The sequence below is a fragment of the Bombus huntii genome, chromosome 18, assembly GCF_024542735.1.
Source record: "Bombus huntii isolate Logan2020A chromosome 18, iyBomHunt1.1, whole genome shotgun sequence".
Taxonomy (NCBI): Eukaryota; Metazoa; Arthropoda; class Insecta; order Hymenoptera; family Apidae; genus Bombus; species Bombus huntii.
In genome coordinates this window covers 4,604,982-4,627,133 of record NC_066255.1, presented here as the reverse complement: position 1 = coordinate 4,627,133, position 22,152 = coordinate 4,604,982, and the positions used below count along the sequence as shown (strand labels likewise).

Here is a 22,152-nt window from a genome sequence, read left to right as displayed (position 1 = left end):
GTCATCCTTGGTTTTAGGAAAAGATAGGGAAGTCACTCAAGGGTGTCGCGGCTTCGATGTCTTTCGTAGCTGTGACGCGGAGGCCACTCGGTTGTTCTTTGAACAATCGTCAACGTGGACGAACGTCAAAGCGAAACCACGCGAATTCGGCATTTCCGATAATACGGAACACTGTAAACGCGACTGCGTTGAATTCGTTCGATTAATTCCTAGCAGTATCTATAAACAGTGAACCTAAGGCCCCATACACAACTGCATACGCTAGGTTGTAAGAAATAATAGCTATATAAGTATGTAGCGGCACATGAGTTAGAGAACGATGCAAATCGAGAGCGACTCATATTATTGTTTTGCCTCGTGACACTTACACAGTCTTGACGTACATGTAACGTCAACAAATATCTCCAACAGACTCAGGAAACCTGAACCGCCTTGCACACGACACCGACTCCCAAAACAAAGGAATATGAATTCGGCACATAGGCATAAGATAAACGAATATCTAGAAGGGCTGAGTCTTGATCGAGTCTTTCAGTCTTTCGGTAACGGTCAAATCGCACACTTGTAATCCTATTATAAAATAAAGGTACCTCGAACTCTTTTTCAAGAACCCAACATCTTTTTATTATTATTTTCCCATTATTTTTACGTGACATTTTGGCGATCCTGCCAGGATCCATTCGCTTCAGTGTAAACGAAGTTACGATTTCGGTCTACGGATATTATTGAAGATCGAAGGATTCGAACTACTTGTGTTATGAACTTTGGTGCCAATAATTTACCACGGTGGACCAAATCAACGGGGCCACTGTCAGCATAGAACAAATCAACAGAACGAGTTTGACACTCAAACAACACATTTGAACGCGCCACAGAGGAAAACACCGCAAGGGAACCTCATTCTACGAACTTACGTATCAAGGTGAGAAAAGTCGCAATTCTTTTAAACAATATAGAACGCGAAAAGTTAGTTTCTCTAGTAACTCTAGCGAAGAGACAATATGAACAACAAGAAAGACTCAAAAGCCGAGACAAGTTTACCCTCTACAAGTGGAGTCCAAAATAAAACGGGATCACTCGATTCCTCTACCAGAACAATTTTAGACTTAATACAGAGACAGAACGAAGAATTTCGACAACAATTTAACGAAATAAAGAATGCTTCAAAATTAGCGAACGAAGAAAATAGAAAACGCGCTAACGAAATGGAAATATTAGGTAGAAACCTCTCTCGTGTTAAACTACCACAAATAAACGTAAAATCAACTGAATTCGGTTCTATGATGACTGACGATGACGATAATATATCAGTATTAAAACACGATACTAATCCACCTCCACCTATGCCACAAAAGCCACCAACATATGTCCAACCATCCAATCCAACAGCTGCAAACTCTGGAAATCTAAAAGCTGTTTAGTATCTCCGATACTAAACGGAGAAAACGATATAGGTGTAGAAGATTTTATTCGTGAAATAAAAGAAATGAGAATGATGTGTAGCGAACAAACGTTATTATTAAAAATGATCAAAATAGAGAAAATTGTAGGAAAAGCCGCAATGACAATCCGCAATATTCATATTAACGAATTCGAAACTCTGTACGAAGGATTAAGACGTAACGTAGCTACTCAAGCATCAGTAAGAGAACACCAAGATCAGTTAAGAGTGATAAAGCAAGGAATAACCGAAAGCGTGCAAAATTATAACATTAGATTTCGACGTGTTTTCAACAAACTTCAATACAGCATTACCAATGAATATAAAGACGAACTAACTCGATGAGCGATGAACGATCGACTATACATGGTTTCTGTGATTGACTATGTAAGTAAGAGGCCTTCGTTCAGAAATAGGACACGTGCTATTGGCTAATCCCCCCTCCCCCCCCCCCCAAACATCATCGATGCAGAAAAAAAGGCAATGGACGTGGAAAAATACTTTCGCGAAGACAACGCTCGCAGACGGATGACACGACAAACAACCACTCCACCATCTTATCGTAACCAGACGTCTCGTCCAGTAGGTAACCGCTTCACGATTACAAGTAACATGAATAACAAAACTCCACCCACACAAAACATTCAACCAAGAATGAATAATTTTACAAAGCTTGAGAACCGACCATTAAACGAAAGGTCACAAACGAAATGTTTCAAATGAAATCGATTGGGACACTTTGCCAATCAATGCCAAAATTTTCGAATACCGCCTCAAACAAAAGCCTCTCCAGGAATAAACCACATTCAAGAACAATCAGAATTAACAATGATACCTCAGGAAGATTATTCACAATACGACTACAATTACCAGGACGACCAGGATTGCGATTTTTCGTTGACTCGGGAGCAGGAATCAACTTGCTTAAACAAGGATGCTACCCAGGAGGAACAATAATACCAGACACATAGAAATTCTCCATGGGACATTCCAAATACGAATCCAATTCCAAAATTAAACTAAATTTATTCAACAAAGAGATAGAATTTGCCTTAGTAGATGATAATTTCCCTATCATAGAAGACGGCATATTAGGCTTACCCGGTTTAAATCAATATCGATTCGAACTCTCCAATAAAACATTAAAATTAGATAATAATACCCTTCTGCTGCAGCAAGAACCAACCCTCGCATCAGAAGAAATCGTTCAAAAAATTGTATACTTCGAAGGAAAGCCAACGCCAGTATGCTTTATCAATGGTGGTAAGTTTTCAGTCCAAATTTCTAACATTATTGAAAATATAAACACTGTAGATCAAATCGAAAAATTAAGATCTTTCATTCGACTTCCGCACATAGAAAAACCTCTTAGAGAACCTATGTAGTATTTTCGTCTGTACCTACTTTAATTATATTTATCTTATTTTCCTTTAAGCATTCGTGAACGTAGTGGTAATGGACTTCAATGTGTTTAGAATTTTTTGTGAAATTTCCGTACTTTGCTATACTTATCACTCCAGAGTTAACGTCATAAATTTTTACAGGGTTATTGTCTAGATTTACATTGAAGACCTTCATAATTTCTCTAATAGACATTAATTCACTCACCGCTTCCGATAGAGCTACATACTCTGCATACGTCCAGGCTTTTGTCACACACCTTTGTTTTTTAGATTTCCACCCGATTACATTTCCATACAATTTAATTACATATCCAGAAGTAGATTTCCTATCTAAATGATCTCCTGCCCAATCAGCGTCCACATAACAATCTATCGCTTCACACTTTTCATTCCTTTTCTAATGTAACCTTAAAACTTTAATATTAAATATTTCAATATTCCGGTACAAACATTTCAATATTCGCAAAGCATATTTAAAATGTGTCTCGCTACAACAATCTTGAAATCTACTTAAGATAATTCACACTATAACTTATATTGGGTCTGGTATTTGTACTAATATACAGCATGTTTTGTTACCTTTTTTTGTTTTTACTACAGATTAACAAATCGTCTACATATATCAGCAAATAAACAACATTTTCCCCCTTTCCATGAGTATATAGGCACAACTCTATGTTATTCTTCTTAAAACCCAATCTCGTCACATACCTATCAAAACACTCATACCAGTTCCTCGGACTTTCTTTTAACCCATAAGGCGCTTTCGATAATTTAAAAACTCTATTCGTTCCGTCTGCATATCCCTTTGGTTGATTTACATATACCTCCGAACTTATTTCACCATTTAAAAAGGCAGTTTTTACATCCATTTGCTCAATGATTAATGCATTTTGACAACAATATGATAGCAATATTTTAAAGGTCTGATTACTCGCTACTGGAGAATATATGTCATCGACTACGTTTCTTTGTTGAAATCCTCTTACCACTGATCTAGCCTGATACCTGTCATCTGATTTTCTCGTGTAAACCCATTTTACATCTAATACTTCTTTGCCTTTTACCCTTTCTACCAATTTCCAAGTTTTATTTTTATAGAGACATTCTATTTCTTTATCCATAGCCTGTTTCCAATCTTCACTATTTTCACAACAAATCGCCTCCTCAAATGTACAAAGGATATCTACTCTACAATAATTTGCGTGAATCTCACTACTGTTTTCCTTTTCTGGATACCATACTGGAATTTTCTTATTACGTGTAGATCTCCTAGGAATCTTTAAGCTTTCAGAACTATTATCATTTTCATCTTCTCTACTTTCTAACTCTTCCTTATTTATGCTATCCAATAAATAATTATCTTTACTATCATCGCTAACTGCATCGAATGAATTCTCCTCAAAACCGATACATTTTTTATCTGTTTCTACGACCTCTACATGTCGCTACTGTTATTTTTCCACCTAATAGGACTCTGTAACCTACTTCGCTATATCCTAACAGAATTCCCATATCTGCCTTCTTATCCCATTTAGAAACTCTTTTTTGTTCTGGCCTTCTCACAAAAACTTTCCATATAGATACAAATTTTCAACACTTGGTTTTCTCTCGAAGAATATTTCAAAAGGTGTCTTTCTCTCTACAATGTTTGCTAGTATTCGATTTTTCAAGTACGCCGCTGTACATATTATTTCCGGCCAGTACTTTTTATGTACTTTCGCTTCCGTTAACAAGCAACGCGCCATGTCCATCACTGTTCTATTATACCTTTCCGCTGTCCCGCTTAATTCATGTACGTAGGTAGGACAATTATTTATTATGATATCTTTATCCCTAGCAAATTTATAAATTCGATTGTTTAAGTATTCTCTTCCATTACCGCATCTTAATATTTTTAACCTCTTGCCCCTTAAGTTCTCAACTTCATTTACAAACTGTACGAGAGAATGACAGACCTTATCTTTTGATTTTATACAATAGATCCTAGCTATTTTACTATAATCATCGATAAATGAAATAAAATATTTCTCTCCATTTAATCCGGTAGTCTTAAAGATACCGCACACGTCCGTATGAATAATTTCCATTATCTCCCTAGCCTTAGTTCGATTATTTTTGAAAGATAAATTATGAATTTTACTTTCTATATACACCTTACATTTGAACAATTCCTTTTCAAATTTATTCGGTATACCTGTCACTAGCTGCTCTTTACTTGCCCAAAATATTTAAGTATCTAAAATTTACGCGTCCTAGCATCCTATGCCATCTTTCCTTTTTACTCATACCACTACGTTCGGCACTGTTTACTAAGTGCTTCTTCCTTTCAATATACTTTTCATTTTATATGTACCATTCTCTTTGACCGCTAAAGCTGTAAGTTTATTGTTCTCGTCTATTATTTTTGCAATATTTCCTTTTGAAATAACCATATTATTATTATCCGTTAACTTGCCTAAACTAATCAAGATTGCGGACATTTCTTTCACATAAAAAACTTTATTCATATTTATTTTATTTCGCTTTCCAAATGCTTCAAAATAGCTAATAACATTTCATACTTCTGTTGCCTTTATCGATCTATTATCGCCCAAATATATATTTACCGGTTCTTTAAGGTCGATAGATTTATCAAAATAATTTACATCGTTAATAATGTGATCGGCAGAACCGCTATCTAATAGGCATGTTATTTCGTTACCACTTATCTCGTTCATCTCGCTGCTGTGTGCTGCATGCGCTGTTGCCATCCATGTGCCTGCTCCTGTGTTGCCATATTCGCCATATTCGCTCGTGCCGGCTGCTGATTGACGATGGAAGTTTCCACGCCCCCTGCTCGTATTGCCATTGTTTCCTCTTCCTCTGCTGCGACCGCGTGTTGACTCACACCGATAACTGTTACTGCTTCCCCTTGGACGCTATTTTGACACTCTCTTGCAAAATGTCCCACTCTTCCACATTTGAAGCATCCTTCCTTTTTTGCAGCAAAGGCATTAGTTTTCATTTCTCCTCGATTAGACTTATCTTTCTTTTCCGCTATTTCTATTTTATTCTTCACGCACGCTACCGTTTCTTTCTCTTCTTTCACTGCATCTATTTTATCCGCTATGTAGCTATACTCTTCGGGTAACGTATTTAGCATGTAATCCAGCTTTTCCCTCTCACTCACTTGTGCGCCTGCATCTTTTAATTCATTTATTAATTTTTCAAAATCGCTAAAGAACGATGCTGAATCACTGTATTTATCAAGACTTATCTTCTCCAATCTCCTTCTGCACACGATCTAGTGCCGTCGACTCTTTCAAGTACACTTCGTCGAACTTTTTCATTATTTCATACGCTGTTTTTTCTCCCCTAATATATTCCAATTGTCTATTTGAGAAGGCACTGTAAATTATATTTATCTCCTTCAGATCCTTTTTATCCCAGTCTGGATTGTCTGTTTCAGTCTTCACTCTAGTTATAACAATATCACATTCTTTATACCTCAGAAACATTGTTATTCTTTTCTTCCACATACCGTAACCCTCACCATCAAATATCGATATCATAATTTACGATCTCTCCATTTTAATTGATTTCCTATTCTTTACTCAAGCGTTCCTACGTGCTTGAAGTATTTTTTCTTTTATTTTATATTCTTTGAACGTTTCTTCCCTTACTAAACTCGCAAGACTAAAAACCACGCACTAAATAGCTTGCAAAACTAGTAACCACGCTCTGCTACCATGTTAAGGTATACAGAGGATTCGAAAATACAAATAGTTTACTTTATTTCGCACACAACAGCTATACATATATATATTACACTCTGAAGACTTCGATAACCTTCTTGCACGCACGCTTGTTGTCAAGCAACTCTTCTAGATTCTCCTAACAGCCTCCAATCGTCTTTTGTCTCAACTGAGACCTGGACGCCCTCTGACGCTTACACACACATTCACATGTACAGTGTAAATGTATCATCTACCTAACAAGATCATCAACGTAAAATCCTACCGTCCTCCCGAACATCATAAAACCGAAATAAATATACAGATGACTGAAATGTTAAACAAAAAGATTATAGAAAACAATAACTTAAAAACCAATATAACTTACAAAATAAATCTCAAAACTATAACTTTACCCTTAACTGACAGTCTAGAAGAAATCCTAACAAAAATTAAGAGCGCTCCAAAAATCATTAATAATGTATAATCGTATAGAATGCACCTCAATCAAATTTCCAACGAAGTAAACTCTCTTAATTATGAACATAGAATTAGAAGTCTTAAGAAATAGGAACTAAGTGTCTTATAAATTATTAGTTATATTGATCTAATCTAATCGCACACTTGTAATCCTATTATAGAATAAAGGTATCTCGAACTCTGTTTCAAGAACCCAACATTTTTTTATTATTATTTTCCCATTACTTTTACGTGACACGCAAAGCGTAACGATAAACAATTCCGGGCAAAACAATGTTGCCGCTACGTGCAATCGTCAACCGAGGTTGAATTTAAAGTTTCCGGTACTCCCCCGAGTATAAATAAGAGAACACGATCGTTAAGACAGTTAGTATCGAACATTCTTATAGCGAATTAATATCGAACGAACGTAAGCATTACCTCGTAAACACATATCGAGCAACACTAAGCGAACGACGACTAACTCTGTACTGCAAATAATTTTAAATACATTTGATTAAACTAAGTATCAACTCGTCTAGTCATTAATTAACAACACGTTTAATCGTTCTCCACATACATGTTGTATAAGCTACTATGTGTATATTTATTTATGTTTCCCATAGTACAGACGTATTCCTTATATTATTGTAGCTGTGTAATTTCAGTAGTATTGCATAAAGGACATCTGTTTTGTTGCAATTGTATCAGCTATTAATTGTAATACTTGAAGCATTTGTATCTAATCGTCATGCATCTGTGATGGCACTCGACCATGGAACTTTCCAACGGCTTCGCGACACAAAGCGCTATACCTTCAAAGCGTAAGGCCGACATACCTAATGTACCGTCGATATACCTACAGTTCTTTCGCCGAATATTCGGAAGAATGCATACGCGGCAACCGTTGCGGGCATCTAATAAACGCGTGCGTAGTGGGGATATCGAGGGGCAACAAAATAAAGAATCCATTTGGTTTCGAATCAAAGATTCATTCTGCCCCGAGCTGCGGAGTGCGAAAGGTTAAGCGTCATAGCGAAGTAAACACAATTAGAGATACGTGATTATTGACTCTTGATAGTTAATCGTTAATCATTAATCGTTAATTGTTGTTCATCGTTAATCGTTAATTGTTGTCGATCGTTCATCGTTAATCGTTAATTGTTGTTGACAGTTAATCGTTAGTCGTTAATTGTTGATCATAAATTATTGACTGTTGATTGTTAATAGTTTAATTAACTTTTTTGTTGAACATCAAGAGTATTTCTTGTGGCCACCTTCACCCGCTATCCACCTCACATCGTTATTCTACATACGGAAGGCAAGATTGACATCGAGTTCGAAAGACAGACCGCAGAAGTCTGGTCTCTGCTATTACCACGAGACCTTTCGAGACCGCGCAAGGAAGTGCCGGGCCCCTTGCAACTGGGCCCAGTGAAACGAGACCAGCCGTCCGTAAACGCGGCATGTGGCGATGGCTTTAGTATCCCGTCGGATTTTCGTGACGGACAGGGCACCAAGGATCTCTTTCCTCGTGAACACCGGTGTCAATATAAACGTATACCCGTGCAACAAACTACGCGGATCCGCGAACAAAGATACGTACGAGCTGTTCGCGGCGATTCGAGTGGTCGAAGCAAACCGAAAACGCCTTTTGCGAGTCGAAGCGCGTCCTCTCTGACGCCACAATGTTAGTGTTACGACCGGCATACTTCAAATCCGATGGACTGACGATGGAGATAAAGATGTGGCGGCACTCGGCGACGATGTATATCGCTGAAGTGTCTAATGAACCATCAACATCCCAACGGTCCTTCCGCCGAAGGTTCTAGAAGAAAGAGCACGTGGCAACGGTCGCGGACGCCTAGCAAATGCAAATGCATGGTGGGGATGTTGAGGGATGACAAAAGAAAGTAATCGGATTCGATCGAAAGTCAAATCATAAGAGCTTCAGTCTTGGAAAGTTACGCCTAGAGTTTGGAAGTGGATTGTAAAGTGAATTGTTGTTAGAAAAAAAATAAAGTTTCTTTTTTTTATTTTTCACCTCAAATTTCTTTTTTTATTTTGTTATTTTACGTGACATTAGCGCATCCGGTATCGGCAACAGCGCGTGAACGACAAATGGCAGCCGCTAGGATTCGTTACAAAATCTTTGTCTCCCGTGCGATTAATTCTGTATTTGGAATAATTTTAAATATATTTGACAATATCAAGTATCAACTCGTCACGTCATTATTTAAATCATCTACCACAAATCCAAAAACAGAATAAGGAAAACAGAGAAAAGAACAAATAGAAAATTAAGTTGCTAACATGTTTTTCTATAATAATATTTTAACATCAATATTGTAATACGCAATGTGAAAATGAAAAAATTGGAAGCAACCGAACTACGGATGAAACTAAATCACTTCGCTGCTTGTAAAGATAACTTTTAGTGTTATAAACATAAGTCAAGTAGCAAAGAGCATAAATTGAATTTATCCAAACTCTTCTTGAAATCTGACAAAATGATTCTTTATTTTGTCAAAAAAATCTTTACGTATTTTCCATTCCCATTCGTCGCTTTTTTCAGTGACGTGTTTATCGCTACGTCGAAACTCCGTCGGGTAGCAGTTAATTTCATTTAAAGTAGAAAACTATTCAGAAACGTGTATACGTTACACAGCAACAAACCAGTCACCCTGTTATTACCTCGTTCTCAACAGTTCAAATTTCAGGGACAACCGACTACTTAGTATCGACCCAGTACGTCATATTTACTCGCCAAAAGTATTGTAAACGAAAATTGTAACCAGACGTGCCGTTAGTAACTACCATTTTTCGCGAAACTTCTTTTTCATTTGGCGGAAATTTAAACAAACCTCGAAACACCGTGGCGTTTTGCAACTGTCTTTAATCCTTTAAGATAAAAAAGATTGACGCAAAATTTTGACGGGATGAAATTTCACGATATATTCAGGTGAAACGATGCGAAATTAGAGCGAAGCTTATAATGGGAATATAGTTTGCTTGTCTGTTGTCATAAAATGAGATATGCAGAATATATTAAAAAATAGAGTATATGTAATACGAAACTTTATATTATTCATGTTATTATGGACAAAATATCACAATATGTTCATATATTTAAATCTCCTCCGAAAAAGATTATTGTATGTAGAACACAGTTTAACTGTATTTTGAATTCTTGTTTATCAGATCACAATTGATAAGTTGATATTAGGATGATTATCCTCATTTGAAACAATTTTGTGACTGTTACTTGTCAATATACTTTATATCTTATGTACATTTTAAATATAGTACGCAAACTCGAAGTTTCAAGGAACATTAATAAAAATTCAATATTTCAATAACGCCTTTCATGATTATAATTAAATATTTTTTCAAAATGTCGCATCAGTGTTACATCTAGCACCTCCTCCCCCACACACAAAAGTTTACCAATTTATAATATATGTACTAGTAGATTGACAAGTTACGATTTACAGGTTATATAGAATTCTATTTTATGATTTTATAATTTTTCGTTAAATAGAATAATCAAATAACTTGCAATTAGTAAAATTTCATTTGTTTTATCGTCAAACTTGTGCAAGGGAACATATTAATGCTGGTAACTTTAGTGACTTGCAAAATTTCAATAGTGCAAGACAGGCCAGATATTCAATTGCAATTGGTTGCTATCCATATTTTCATCGGTCTTACAATAACCTTATGTTATCAATTATGAATTAAAAAGTTAATGAAATCACAACTCATCCAAGGCCAATGGTTATGACTTCTTTTCGAAGATCCATTGAAATCTCGAGTTTGTTGTTTGAGGCATTCAGTTACCACGAAACAAAAACACCACTCTATTACAGCCGACGTAAACAAAAGATGACAGATTTTTCAAATTCTCGGACAACAAACACAGGCTTACACACTTACTGTTTTAAAGTCACAGTCTGTCGTTGAACTTTCGCCAAGTCACTTGACACGTCCCTCGAAATCAGTTTTCGACGAAAATATATACGTGACATGTTATGTTGCAACCGAACGTGAATTTCTCCCGGGAAATAGCCTGATATCGTTTATTTATGCGTCTCTCAAATACGAATTTTACTATACACTTCGTTTAAGGCACGCCATTTTGCAAAACGATTATCGAAAGATTACTGCTTACATCGAAATCGAGAATAGATTCGCAGGAAGCTGGATGCCGCGCTTTCTTCCCGCGCTTTACTTTCTTTCGAAGTTGTGTGTTACGCCGGGCGACCCTCTGCCTGGCCCAGGTCACACACCGCGGGCCAGACGGACACCAGATGTCCGCTCTTCCGTACGGCGTACCCTCAATAGCCTTAAGTATCTTCCATAAATCTCAGGAATTTCCTAGTAGAGGCCCTTCAAACCAAACAAACGTTTGTTTCCGAAGAATTTCTAAAGACTCTTGTCTACCACGGCGTGACAAGGGAAAGTTAGTTTTTCTCACGTATGCTGCAACTTTCCTCCCACTAACCACTTTCTCTCGAGGGCGGTTAAGACCCTTCGTTTAACCAATTAAAAACGAAGACTATTTCCCTCACTCTTCTAACTAAAATCGTCACCAACAAATCCGATGGTCCCGTGCGCTAGACACACCCACCCTTAGCTTTCCTCCGACACAGCATCGTCACTCAACTTCACTTCTTCTACATCGTTGGAAAAGTCAACTACTAAGTCTACCGCTAATGCCCATCGTGCAGTCTAAGCATAACGCGAGAGTCGGTCTCGGTATTGTCGAGCCTACATTTCCTCTCCTAAATATCTTATAGTGCTACGTCCACTAATACATTGAATCCAATTACAAGAGCCCTGCTCTAACGTACATATCTATCTTATCTTCGTGCGATAAGTGATTATCTCTCTATCTATGCTCGTCAGTGTAATCTAAGTGTTGGAAATATATAATTTATAATTCTGTGAATCACAGTGTTATACAAACTCAATCACCCCTATTATCTCACCGGAAATCAAGTCGTGGTGTCGATTGTTATAATCGTAACGGGAATTTACGACTCCCGTTGACGTCTCTCCTAGCGACTACGTCTCCCCGCGATTGGTCGAATAAACATTGTGATTGGTTGATTTCCTGCTGCCATATTCGGTTTTGCCGAGAATCGTGAACACGTACGCTGGAAGCAATGCGGGGTAATTATTTAATTTATTTCATAATATTATTTAACATATATCGTGAAAAGTTCTGAATATTCGGATTCTTCTGTTATCGTTTCATCGTATGTTAGCATTATCAGCTCTCGATATCGAATTGACAAACAGAATTTTTCTCATACAAAGTAAGTCACATTAAGTATATGTATATGTATAGTCGAAGCAATGCAATTAAAAATTTTTCCATTTTAATTGGAATTATTTATCACAGACATTTTACCGAGCATTCATTTTATAAATCTTATACATATATATATGTCGGAGATGAAAGAACACCGGAGTCTGTAATTGAACAATTGTAGTTATTCAATCCGATTGTAATTGTTCGAGAGTTGTGATAATGAGCTTGGGCTCGAGGCGGCAGTCAGTCGCCGAACGTAGCCGCGGTCACGGGATGAACGCTTTGTCTAACAAAGGTATGGAGTAATTCTATAGCTCTTCTTAAAAGAAATATTCGTGGCGACACGCGACAGTAAACATTCCAACGGTTTCTGTCCCGTGGCTCGCAACACGCAGACCCTATTCTTCGAGTAAGATGATTGCCAGATGTCGATGCGTCTCCGCAGTACATGTTCGGCTAGCTCGAGGGCCCGTTATAAATCTTAAGATTTAGTCAACTAAAGTCCTTCAAACAGACAAACGGTCTTTGTCCCAACTACGGGAAGAAAGGGGAGACATATTTTTCAACGGGCGGCGTCTCCCACTAGTAACTTTCCCTCGAGGGCGGCTAGCATCTTTTTCTAACCACCGATATGGAGATTGACCAATTAGCAGCAACGTCAATTTCCCTTACTTTCTGAACGAAGGCTTTTCTCGACGAATCCGATGATCTCGTATCCTTAGACACACCCCATTATAGTTTTCCTCTGTGGCATCATCGGGACGGGAAAGGCATTCTCGTTCGCGATCTCATTGATGAAAGGAGTAACTCTTTACGATCAGTGAATATCACGCGTCCGACTTAGATTTTGTGAGTACGTTCATCTATCATCCCGTCGACCGCGGATTCGTTATTGAACCTAGGATCATTGTCATTAGTTTCTCGAGTGCCTAACTACCACGGTTACTTGTCCGGCTCTATAATAATCGTATTTGCACTAGTCAATGTCTTCTCTATTGCATAACGACAACGTGTAACCCAAACGAAGATTCGTTTCACGCCCCTAACCCTAATTCTAATGTCCGCTCCGACATATATATATATATATATATATATATATATATATATATATATATATATATATATATATCGTACATAAAGCAAAATACATCTAAAAAATAATAATAATAAGGAACCTCTGGTGGAAATGCCTCCGCAAACATTGTCCGAACGACGATCACCGAAGCCTAGGGAAACAACAAAAAAGGAAAAAACATTAAAATCGCAAAAACAACCATAATATGCGAATATCCAAACTTACGAAAAATAACTCGAAGAAGGAGGTCCTTGTTGTGGGAGAGCAGCGGAATTGCGCGTGTTGCCCGAGCAAACATCGAGGTGATAATGATGCTGCAGCCGCCGGCCCTTGCACGCGCCGAAGAAACACGGGTAATTCCCACGGTACAAAACATAGAAGTTTCTCGCGGAAAAGACTAGATCAGCATGGAATGCTTCAAGCCTCCTAGACGCTAGCTCAGCAGAAGCACAGGACCGATAAAAACTAAGTCGAAATACGGAATTTACATTTTGTCACGTACGATTCCAAGAAACCCAAACTGCAACATCCCGATTCCCACGGAAGCGTACCCCCAGTGGACCACCACCCCGTGGGGGATGGCATTATAAATAAGCGAAGCAACATAGAGCAGCGCTCATTATTATTCTGGTGAACATTCTTATTACGCTCATTATATTTTGTGTTCATTGTTATTACGGATCATTCGTATTACGTTCATTATTCTTGCGTTCATTATTATAGTGATCATTGTTATTACCGATCATTATTCTTGTGCTCATTATATTTTATGTTCATTGTTACTACGTTCGTTATTGCGCTCATCATTGCGTTTAGAAATTTTGTATAGTATTTTGCGTTTCGGGGTCTTTAGTTTTTCGGTCAAGGAAAGAGAACCGCGACTAAGTAAAAGAAAGATTTTATCTTTGAAGTCCTCATTTCATCGCTTAGACAGAAACGCGCATTGTAATTGCGGTATTAATCCAGTTAGTAAATTGTTCAGTCTGTATCGAAATAGATAAATAAAGTAAAAGTTGATAGTAAACTATATTCGAGTTCAAGTAATAAACCCAACAAAAACTTCGACGACCACCGGAGCAGCTAAGGTAATGGCACCAGACAGCACCTACTCCTCAAGGTAAGAAAATTAATTTTGAAAATTTCCTTCTTCTCTGATAATCTCGTTGCCCTCGAGAATCGAATTAGAACTTCCTGTCATCGATCTCGTTTTATTTTCGTGAACGGTTTTGAAGATAGAATCATTGTTTAAACTTTAAACAAAGGAGTTGTCCGCTGTGTCGGCTTGTGCGAACGGTATTTTCAGCTACTGAAACACCCACTGATCTTCGCATTCCTCCTCCCATTGTTGGCAAAATATTGTCTGTCTTTGGGCAAGGCTTGCGAAATCACACAAGTCCCGCACAGAGAGGACCATTAAATACATCGTCGGGGTCAATCGAAAATTAAGAGCAATACCGGCATTGCTATTAACCGATATTCTTGCCATCATTGCATGCGATTGTAAGAGAGAAATAGCAGAACAATTTCCCTTCGAAAATTTAACCAAAGGATCGTTCGCTGTGTTGGCTTGTGCAAACGGTGTTTTCGATTATCAAAAACACCCGTCGATCTTCGCATTCCTCCTCCCACTGTTGGTAAAATACTACCCGTCTTTGGGCAAGGCTTGCGAAATCACACGAGTCCCACGCAGAGAGGATCGTTAGAATCATCCTCGATTATTAAACTCAAAAGGCAAGAAAATCATGGTAACAGAATCCATCGTAGTAAATGAATTGAGTTTCGGTTCTAACGGCAAACTACTACAGCGAAATTAAAAGAGAAGAAGAAGTCAAACGTAAAAATAAATTTATATAAAACAACGAAAAATCTCACATTCCTATCCAATCCAGCAACGCTAAAATATATATATCCGGCTAATAAAATATATATAAAGGTAATAATCTAAGCAATTCTACATTCAAATAAAAATCCGTTTAACGAGGACAAATATTTATTGTTCCCAGCTTTAATCCTCTCCCGTGCCAATATCCCTGCACATAGCAGGTTAGCCGAAAAGTGGAAATCGTATACCAGTTGCATTAAGCGTCAGTTAACGCTACCCATTAAACGAAAAAAAATAATAAAAAATAAAATATTTTGAAATAGTCCTTAGACTATTTCTGGTGGCAGCAACTACCGTATTAATTAGAAATCTAAATCAGTATTACATACACAATAATATCAATTCAGTTTATTTCCCTTCAGATTAAATTCAAACTCAAACGAAAAAAAAAAATTTTTCAGTAAAATTTAAACTTAAGATTTGATCGATTTAAACAAACAAGTTGATACGTAACATTAGAGATTTAAATTTTTGGTGGCAGCGGTGGGATCCGCTTCACGGAGGATTAAAGTTGGTTTAAACGGTTCGATTCCCTCCACAAAGAATTGAAGTTGTTACGATTATCGATAAAATATATACCTAAGAAATAATGTCGACTAAATTAGAATCGTTGGACAAAGACATGATCTTGATGTTGTCGGAAAAACTTAAAGCATGGGATGCGAATTTTCGCGACATGAGTACAACAATGAATAAATTACAAGACGATGTGCGTTCACTGAAAATAAAAAAAGAAATCAAGACACCCGTATCATCGCCGATAATTTCCCAAGCGACAATACCGATAGAAGTTAATCCCCAACCAATTAAGTTAAAAGATGCAATAGAGACAGTACCAGTGTTCGACGGACATCGACCCTCGGTATTTCGATTTTTAAGAGCATGCGAGCGCGCACGAAACATGGTTCCTAGGCATCAAGAATCTCAGTTAGTAAAATTATTAACGAATAAGCTTCGCGGACACGCATTTCTCGCCATAGAAGACACAGAAGTAATAAGTTTAAACGATTTCGGGAATAAATTAAAAGATATGTTCGGTCCGGGAAAAACGGTTAACGAATATAAAGGGGAATTAGCTACAATATTTCAACGACCAGGAGAAGATATTTTGGACTACATAGGACGCGTCAAAGATCTCAGACTGGCGATAATGAACGGGGAAAGGTACGAGTACGGCACCGTATTTCAAGATAGGATAGATCGAGACACGAGGGAAGCTTTCGTTAAGGGGCTTCCAAACGAGGTGTATTTACGAGTAAAGATAGCAGGATACCAATCCTTGGACGATGCGTACCGCCAAGCCGTGAAAGCAACACGAGAACTAAAACAAGTGAACAATAGAATTCGATACCAACATTCGACACCTTCGAATAATTATAACCGAAACAACCGCCAGAACTGGAGATTTGTACCGCCGTCGCGGAAACATCTAAACAACCCGGGAATAGAAGAAAATGTTAGAAAAGAAGCAAGAGCAATAATTTGGGAAGAAAAATGCATAAATAAATACCTCGATAGAGATCTAAATCAAAAGAGAGATGCTGATCATTTCAACCAATCAACTTTTCAATGCAAACACTATTCCGTTGCTGTGATAAGGGATAATGTCACGTAAAAATATTAAGAGGACGCACGGTGCCATAGACAGGATCATGAGTGAGAAATTTCCTGAGTTACCAAACAAGATAAATAATATTAGTGCCAAAGAACTTTCAGACGAAGCAGAAACTAGGAAATTGAACGACGAGACGACAGGCAATGCTTATCCACTGCATAATATCACAGAGATATTGGACCCGCTGGGAAGTGCGAATTGCCTCTCCACGTTCGACTTGGCAAAGATACAAAAGCAAGACTCCACGAATTTCGTGAATGTCTCAACCATAATAGGAAAAGAGATAGCGAGTGTATCTCACTCAAAAACTTCTATAAAACCATCAGAAGGAAACTTTATCGAACTCAAAGCCAAATCATTAAATTGCAAGGAAGATCACACTATAGAAAATAAAAATATAGCTATCCCTAAATCCAAAACAGAATCTATAAGCAAAAAGGTTTGTAATAAAAATTCAAAGAAAAATTCCAAATCTACCAAAAATATTCCTAAACGTTCCATACAAATAAATAATAATTTAATTATAATAAGCACTTCCAGTGAAACTATTCATCCTGAAAAGGTAGAGAAAAATAAAGGTGTTGTGAATAAAGTAAATAAAGAAGGAAAAAGGGTAACTAAGGAAAAGGATTCTAAACATTTTCAAGCTGAAGAAACGCAAATTCAACGAGCCCAAAGAAATCAAAAGGGAGAAAATAGGGAATCACCAGTTGAAGATATATATAAAAACTTGAACACGCTAGCCATTGGATTATAATTGGATTAAAAATACTTTATTGGTTACTACATCTAATATTTGACGTAGGTAACATAGTAGGTAGTGCTGATCTTATGATTCCCCCAGGAAAATATAGATGGTATCACGCTATACTATATACAAAATATTTTTGGGTTAATATGGCTGCGGCACTTTCAAAAATTTGTATTTTGAATGCTATTAGCAAGCAATTGGATAATTGGATCGATGTCAGTAAACTTGCGTCTTGGCGCAAAATAAAAACTAAAATGAAGGAAAGGAACGAAATTCTCCCCGCACGAATTAGTTTTGGACATCTAGCCAGAGAACCTACTGGTGAAGTAATAATCGAAGAGAACATGGAACCAACATACTCAGAATATCTCGAAGATCTGTTCGATAAAATTTACACCGTACAACGAATGGCAAGAGAAAATTTGATAAAATCCAAACTAAGATCAAAAGAATATTACGACCGACGAATCAACCCTCAAGATTTTAAAATAGGAGATTCGATATATTTACTAAAAGAACCTAGTAAAGGAAAATTCTCCGATCAATATACTGGACCACACAAAGTGCTAGAAATCTTGCAGAACCAAAACGTCAAGATCGAAGTAAAAGGGATTCCGCGAACGGTGCACTTAAACAAGTTAAAACTAGCGCATAATCGAAATAAACAATGAATAAAGTGATTTCAGTGGGCAACGTAGTGCGGTAGTATATGTTATAGTGCTGTTCGTCGAATAATACAGATATCGAACACCTAAAAGGAAAAAGGAAAATTATTATACGTGTTTCAATTATTGCTTAAATATAAAACGTGTTAACTTAATGAACAATTAACTAGTGAAAGTGAAAGTTACCTTGTGAACAAGTGATCAACATACAAGAAAGTGTACGTGCAAGTATAGGTTATGGATCGTTGTTCGTGGTACATAATGTACGACAGCTACCTAAAATAAGTGAATAAATTAGTTTCAATCGTCTCAGTGCAAAATACAAGGTTACTAAATGTTATAACTATATTGTGGATAAATCAAAAGGAGGTGTGACACTGTTCGTCGAATAATACAGATAGTGAACACCTAAAAAGAAAAAAAAGAAAATTATCATGTGTACTCCAATCATTGTTTGAATATAAAACGTGTTGATTCAATAAATAATTAAAAGAGTAAAAGTGAAAGTTACCTTGTGAACAAGTAATCATCATACGAGAAGGTTTACGTGCAAAATAGGTTATGGCTCCCTGTTTGCGGAACACCATGTACAACAGCCAGCTGAAAAATAAATGAACAAATTAACTTCAATTGCCTTAATGCAAAATACAACAGTACTAAATGTTATAACAATACTGTGGAAGCATGGCACTGTTCGTTGAATAACACAGATAGCGGAAACTTGAAAAGAAAAGGTTTATTACGAGTGCTCCAATTACTGTTTGAACGTAAAACGTGTTAGTTCAACGAATAACTAAAACAGTGAAAGTGCAACCTACCTCGTGAACAATTAATCACTATACAAGGAAGTGTACATGCATGAATTTCGCAGGTTAATAAGAAGAAATAAAATAGCTGATAAAGTATAGAAAGCGGTTAGAAAATAATCAAGATAGATTAATTGAGAGTTAGTAATAAATATAACCGGAGTAAAAGGATATTTTGTTATGCATTAATCTACGTAGTATTGTTATGTTATTTTGTAATGCCCAATAGCGGTCGCGCATACAATGCATTATACACATATTGAATTAAATAAATTAAACACCACCTTTATGACCACAGATATAAGACGATTGAAGGCAGCCGTAGTAAGTATCCAAGGCATATCAAAGAATCGGATGATGTTGTGGGAACGATCCAGGTAAGTGACGCAGCATCGAAAGAGCAGAATCTGAAGAATTACAGACAATGTTAATCTAACAAATAAATTTTAATCATTAATAAGGGAACTAATTCATATCATGCATAAAATAATAACAAATAGCAAGTACAAGCAATAATAAATTAATAGGGAAAATAAGAAAGGTTAATAAACACAGAAATGGGTTAGAAATTACAATGTCAATCTAACAAATAAAATTTAATCACTAATAAGGAAACTAATTCATATCATACACAAAATAATAACAAATAGCAAGTACATGCAATAATAAATTAATAGGGAAAATAAGAAAAGTCAATAAACACAGAAATAGGTTAGAAATTAATCAAGATAGACTAACTAAATATTAACAACAAGACATGACTGAACTCGGTGCAGAGGAATAAAGTTATGCTACACGAAAATAACTGGTAACACAATACACAAAACATTAACTAAATTAAACAAGACTTACATAAATGCAAGTCACGTATAATCAAAACAATGACTATTGAAATTCGGTGACAATACAATCCATGCTATCACATTAAAGTAGCACACGGTATTGACACAGACAATATCATGAAATACAAAACAATATTACAAAAACACTACTAAATAAAATTATAATGATTAACAATTAATTAGCTATTTCAACAACACGTTACTGTTGACATTAAACCAACGCCATACCAAAGAGACACGCGAGCGGCCATGTTGAAAAATTCGTCGCACATACAAATAATAGCCAATGCAATGTAATACAGCATCATAATAGCAATGTTAGGTACTAATAAAAAAAAACAAACAAAAAAAAAGAGAGAGATAAGGAAAATATATATATAATAAATAACAACTAACATAATCATAACATATTATATATATTATATTATATACAGGGATACAGTCTTCGTACAAAGGAACAGGTCCAAACGAAACTTATAAAAAAAAAAAATAAAAATAAATAATATATATATACATTAACTATTTTTGTATGTGTGTGCAGAACGGATGGCGAATTCATCAACCATTCTCTGAACGACGGATGGAAGTACATGTAGGTGTTGTCCAGACGTTTCACGAGGAATCCAGAGAGCATTTTGAATCTCTGCAGAAAATCCTCCCATGCATGATCGTTACAATAATCTGACTCATCTCGAAAGAAATTTTTTTAGTCCAAGGAATAGCAATCCGCACCGTAGAACTGTAAGGCACCTGTACGCCACCCACGAAACCAAATACTTTTGCTATCCACCTGTAAACAAACAACATTTATAACTATACATATAATTCTCACTTATATCTACCAATATATATGTCGGAGATGAAAGAACACCGGAGCCTTTGGAATTTTGGATAATCCCGCAACAAGCTGTAATTGAACAATTGTAGTTATTCAACCCGATTGTAATTGTTCGAGAGTCGTGATAATGAGCTTGGGTTCGAGGCGACAGTCAGTCGCCGAACGTAGCCGCGGTCACGGGATGAACGCTTTGCCTAACAAAGGTATGGAGTAATTCTATAGCTCTCCTTAAAAGAAATATTCGTGGCGACACGCGACAGTAAACATTCCAACGGTTTCTGTCCCGTGGCTCGCCACACGCAGACCCTATTCTTCGAGTAAGATGATTGCCAGATGTCGATGCGTCTCCGCAGTACATGTTCGGCTAGCTCGAGGGCCCGTTATAAATCTTAAGATTTAGTCAACTAAAGTCCTTCAAACAGACAAACAGTCTTTGTCCCAACTACGGGAAAATAGGGGAGACTTATTTTTCAACGAGCGGCGTCTCCCACTAGCAACTTTCCCTCGAAGGCGCTAGCATCTTTTTCTAACTACCGATATGGAGATTGACCAATTAGCAGCAACGTCAATTTCCCTTACTTTCTGAACGAAGGCTTTTCTCGACGAATCCGATGATCTCGTATCCTTAGACACTCCCCATTATAGTTTTCCTCTGTGGCATCATCGGGACGGGAAAGTCATTCTCGCTCGCGATCTCATTGATGAAAGGAATAACTCTTTACGACCAGTGAATATTACGCGTCCGACTTGGATTTTGTGAGTACGTTCATCTATCATCCCGTCGACCGCGGATTCGTTATTGAACCTAGGATCATTGTCATTAGTTTCTCGAGTACGTAACTACCACGGTTACTTGTCCGGTTCTATAATAATCGTATTTACACTAGTCAATGTCTTCTCTATTGCATAACGACAACGTGTAACCCAAACGAAGATTTTATTCACGCCCCTAACCCTAATTCTAATGTAAACCCGACATATAACATAACGTAATACGTTATAACGTCACCCCATATAACGTAATAAGTTATAACGTCATACCATATAACGTAATACGTTATAATGTTATAACATATAACATAATCCGTTGTAACGTTATAACATAGAACGTAATACGTTATAACGTCATCCCATATAACGTAATACGTTATCACGTCATACCATATAACGTAATACGTTATAACGTTATACCATATAACGTAATACGTTATAACGTCATCCCATATAACGTAATACGTTATAACGTCGTCCCATATAACGTAATACGTTATAACGTCATCACATATAACGTAATACGATATAACGTTATACAATATAACGTAATACGTTATAACGTCGTCCC

At 36.8% G+C, this 22,152-nt stretch overlaps 2 long non-coding RNA genes across 2 annotated transcripts; one reads left to right on the top strand and one right to left on the bottom strand.

The window, feature by feature from the left end:
* Window positions 1–11,251: 11,251 nt before the first annotated feature.
* LOC126875529 (uncharacterized) lies at window positions 11,252–20,480 on the bottom strand. Its single transcript, XR_007693526.1, has 5 exons — window positions 19,983–20,480; window positions 19,415–19,537; window positions 18,836–18,924; window positions 18,511–18,732; window positions 11,252–12,178 (listed from the first exon to the last, which is right to left on the bottom strand). It is a non-coding gene; the product is annotated as an uncharacterized LOC126875529 (long non-coding RNA).
* On the top strand, window positions 19,544–20,475 carry LOC126875542 (uncharacterized). Its single transcript, XR_007693543.1, has 2 exons — window positions 19,544–19,691; window positions 19,842–20,475. It is a non-coding gene; the product is annotated as an uncharacterized LOC126875542 (long non-coding RNA).
* Window positions 20,481–22,152: the final 1,672 nt, after the last annotated feature.